This window comes from Triticum dicoccoides, chromosome 7B (genome assembly GCF_002162155.2).
Source record: "Triticum dicoccoides isolate Atlit2015 ecotype Zavitan chromosome 7B, WEW_v2.0, whole genome shotgun sequence".
NCBI lineage: Eukaryota > Viridiplantae > Streptophyta > Magnoliopsida > Poales > Poaceae > Triticum > Triticum dicoccoides.
The window spans coordinates 543,971,736-543,976,816 of record NC_041393.1 but is presented as its reverse complement, the minus strand read 5'-3'; positions in this window follow the sequence as shown (position 1 = coordinate 543,976,816).

Below are 5,081 nucleotides of genomic sequence, written 5' to 3'. Positions count from 1 at the left end.
GCATCATTTGGTGAATCATCACCATCTTAAGGTTGATCTTGCCCTTGGTCTTGTTCACGAGGTTGAGGGCCTTCACTATGTTCTTAGGAAGCGTGTGGGTCTTGAGTTGGTGATGGCTCCACTTGAGTGGAGCATTCTCCTTCTCCTTTGGCCACAAGGGGTTCCTCAATGGGTAGGATATGACCAATACCCATTCTTCTTATGGCTTGGGGAGGAATTTCATCACCTACATCACAAGTACCACTTTGCTCCACTTGGGAGCCGTTATTCTCGTCAAACTCTACGTTACATGTCTCCTCAATGAGTCCGGTGGACTTGTTGAGGACACGGTAAGCATGAGAGTTTGAAGCATAACCAACAAATATGCCCTCATAAGCTCTAGCCTCAAATTTAGACAAACGAACACCTTTCTTGAGAATGAAACACTTACACCCGAACACCCGGAAGTACTTGAGGTTGGGCTTGTTACCGGTGAGTATTTCATAAGGAGTCTTGTTCAAGCCTCTGCGGAGATGGAGCCGATTGGATGCATGACATGCGGTGTTGATGGCTTCAGCCCAAAAGTTGTATGGAGACTTGAGCTCCGCCATCATGGTTCTTGCCGCATCCATCAACATCCGGTTCTTCCTCTCCGCTACACCATTTTGTTGAGGGGTATATGGTGTAGCATATTGATGTTTGATCCCCTCATCACTAAGAAACTCATCCAAGGTGTAGTTCTTGAACTCGGTGCCGTTGTCACTTCTTATTGTCAAGATCTTTGCATCATGTTGGCGTTGAGCTTCATTTGCAAAGTCGATGACGGTTTGTTGAGTTTCACTCTTTCTCTTGAAGAAATATACCCAAGTGTATCTTGAGTAATCATCCACAATCACCAAGCAATACTTTCTACCCCCAAGACTATCAAAGTATGGAGGCCCAAAGAGGTCCATGTGAAGGAGCTCCAAGGGTCTCTTCGAGTAGATGATAGTCGTGGGAGGGTGAGCCTTCTCATGAAGCTTCCCTTCGATACAAGCACTGCAAGCACGATCTTTGGCAAAACTAACATTTGTTACTCCATGGACATGGTCCCCCCTTGAGAAGACTTTGCAAAGATCTCATATTGACGTGGGCTAAACGGCGATGCCAAAGCCATCCCACATCAACTTTAGCCATTAGGCATGTCGTGGTCTTAGTGGGTCGCTCTGAAAAGTTAATCACATAGAGACCGTTCTCGACATGCCCAACAAAGGCTACTTTAAGAGTCTTGCTCCACAAGAGGGCCACGGTATCAATATCAAAGAAGGTGGCAAAACCCATGAGTGCTAGTTGATGAATGGAAAGAAGATTTAATGCAAGGGACTCGACAAGCATGACTTTCTCGATCGTTAGATCATGAGAAATGACAACCTTGCCGAGACCCAATACCTTAGAAGACGAGGCATCACCCCACTCTATGTTGGTGGGCATAGATGGAATCTTGTGCACGTCCACCACCAACTCCTTGCTTCCGGTCATATGATTTGTTGCTCCAATATCGAGCAACCATGATCCTCCACCGGAAGCAAACCCCTACATGAAATCAATGCTTAGTTTTAGGTACCCATTGAGTAATGGGTCCTTTGATGTTAGCAACAAGGGTCTTGGCAACCCAAATAGACTATTCAATATACTCATAAGGAGAACCAACAAATTTTGCATAAACATGTCCATCACTAGTACGGCATAACACATAAGAGGGATTGAAGTCGCCGGCTTTGTTGGAAGGGGTGGCATTTCTCTTCTTGACATCACCACCCTTCACATTGTTCTTCTTCTACTTAGGAGCACCCTCTCCCTCCTTCACAAATGTTTTCTTGAGAGGAGGAGGTCGTTTGGTCGTCTTGTCATTCTTCTTCTTATTCTTGGACTTGGGGGTAAATCCAACTCCCTCCTTGGCCACAACTTCCTTTTGATTGCTCAAAAGGTCATTGAGGTTTTTCTCACCTTGAATGCAAGTCACAAGACCTTTCTTCAATTGCTCTTTCAACTGGGAATTCTCCTCCACAAGATGCACATGCTCACAACATGGGTTAGTAGCATTTGCGTTATCAATTAAGACCATATGAGGAAACGTGGCTTTCTCCTTGGTTAACTTCACTTGGAGTTGAACATGAGACTCCTTGAGGCTAGCATGAGCACCCTTCAAGGCCTTGTGAGCCTTGTCAAGTACATCAAACTCCTCCTTGAGTCTAGCAAGATCAACGCCAAGTTTAGTCTTGTCGGAGTTTGCCACACGAGAGACAACAATAGCATGATCAAGATCTTTCTTTAATTTAGCATGGTCATCGTTGTGTGACTCCTCAAGAGTCAAATGATGCCCACGCTCTTCCTCAAGGGTATTAGAGAGATCTGATATCTCATCAGCATAGTCACGACTATGACCTTCCATCTTAGAGATGGTTTCTTCATGAGCCTCGATCATGTCATTGGCTTCACCAAGTTGTTCCAAGAGAGCAACAAAGTGCTTCTTGGATTTACCCTTGAGTTTACTCATAAAAGACTCAAACTCATTCAATTCTTCATTAGACCCCACATTTTCATCAATGCACTCCGTCAAGGAAGAATTAGTAATGATGGTGGTTTTGATGTTGGGGGTTACCTTGTTAGTGGCTTTAGCCATGAGGCACTTGGCGGTGATGTTCTCGTTGGGTGAATCAAACAGAGACACACGGGGAGTAGTAGCAATGGCAACGGAGGCCATGACCACTGCTTCTCCATCTTCATCATCATCGTCATCCTCATGGTATTCTTCTTGAACCACTAACCCTCAAGTAGGAGTCTTCTTGGTGAAGTTGTTCTTGTTGGGGAAGGACTTGGCTTTGTCTTTTCGAATGAGCTTGCCACCATTGTCTTCCCGCTTCTCGTAAGGACAATCTGCAACAAAGTGACTCACATTGCCACAATTGTAACAAGTTCTCACTCGTTGCTTGCCCTTGAGCACACTTGAATTGTTCTTGTTGAAATTAGGCCTTATGTTCTTCTTGCTCCAAAATTGCCTCGAAGCAAGAGCCATGTGCTCATGATAATCATATTTTGTATCCTCGAGATTGCCCTCCTCATCTTCCTCTTCTTCCTCTTCTTCCACAATGACCTTGGCCTTCAAAGCAAGATTTGACTTCTTTGTTCTTTGAGAACGGAGCACCGCGTTGTCGGCAGTCTTGTCCAAGATGCTCATGGCAACAAACTCATCCAACACTTCACTCGAGGTCATGGAGTGGAAGTCTGCTCCTTGACGGATGACGGAGGACATGGCCTTGTTGTAGGGCATCATGGCCTTGAGGAACTTGCGTTTGATCCAATTTTCATCCGTGTCCTTGCTCCCATGATCTCGGAGTGAGACCGCGAGTTTGGTTACTCTCCGAAAGAGCTCACGAGGTTCTTCATCTTCCTTCATTGCAAATTCATCGGCTTCATCTTGCACCACTTCATAGTTGGAGCGTTGAATGCTTGCGCTTCCCCGATAGAGAGACACAACGCAATGCCACGTGTATTTGGCCATGGCATAGGGTCAAAGATAAGGAAGATCTTTGGGAGGAATAGCATCTTGGATAATGAAGAGAGCACTCTCATTAAATTGATTATCCACGGCTTCTCTAGGGGTGAAGCTGTTTCCGCCATGTGGATAGAAACCTTCTTCAATTATTCTCCAAAGATTAGTATTCACATGATTTAAATGACGCTTAAAGTGATACACCCAAGAGTCAAAGTCCTCATTTTTCACAATCTTAGGAGGAGGACTGGCATTTAAATGAGTAGAGGGAATTGGTCCTCCATAAGTTGGAGGTTCCACATGGGCAAAGATGTCGGTGCCATTTCTACCACTAGTAGAAGGACCCTTTTCACTATTAGCTTCCCCCTTGTAGGAGGAAGCATCTGTCACCTTGTTAGTGGGATCACCCACTTTCATCGGCACGGTAGACAGTTTAAGTCCTTCTAGGAATTTAGTAAACATGCTTTCAACCTCGGTCGTCATGGAGGTTTTCAATGTGTCCAAAGCCACATTGAATTCCTCGCGAGAGACCGTGGTTCCCCCATCGGTCGTAGATGAGATAGGATTCACACCGGGGTGCTCATCCACACCGTCTGTGGTGTCAACCATACTCTTCGGACGGCAAAGTCCTTAATAAAGAGACGAGGCTCTGATACCAATTGAAAGGATCGATATAGTTGACTAGAGGGGGGGTGAATAGGCAACTAACACTTTTTAATCTTTTCTTTACCAATTTAAACTTTGCATCAAAGTAGGTTGTCTAGATGTGCAACTATGTGAGCAATCTATATGATGCAATAACAACTAGTACATAAGCAAGCAAGGGAAACAACACAAATAAGCTTGCACAAGTAAAGGCACGAGATAACCAAGAGTGGAGCCGGTGGAGACGAGGATGTGTCACCGAAGTTCCTTCCTTTTGAGGGGAAGTACGTCTCCGTTAGAGCGGTGTGGAGGCACAATGCCCCTCAAGAAGCCACTAGGGCCACTGTAATCTCCTCACACCCTCACACAATGCGAGATGCCGTGATTCCACTATTGGTGCCCTTGAAGGCGACGATCGAGCCTTTACAAACAAGGTTGGGGCAATCTCCACAACTTAATTGGAGGCTCCCAACGACACCACGAAGCTTCACCACAATGGACTATGGCTCCGAGGTGACCTCAACCGTCTAGGGTGCTCAAACACCCAAGAGTAACAAGATCCGCTAGGGATTAGTGGGGGGAATCGAATATCTCTTGGTGGAAGTGTAGATCGGGGCCTTGTCACCCAATCCCGAGCAAATCAACAAGTTTGATTGGCTAGGGAGAGAGATCGGCCGAAAATGGAGCTTGGAGCAACAATGGAGTTTAGGGTTGGAAGAGGTGAGTCTTCTTGGGGAAGAATACCCCCTTATATAGTGGGGGGGACAATTCCAACCGTTACCCACCACTCAGCCCGCGACCCATGGAACTACCGCACCACAGGTGCAGTACTACCGCGCAGGCCTACGGTACTACCGCGGCGGGCCGCGATACTGCCGTGGGCACGGCAGAGCCCGGGCCTGAAAAAGGAGCACAGACAGGGCGC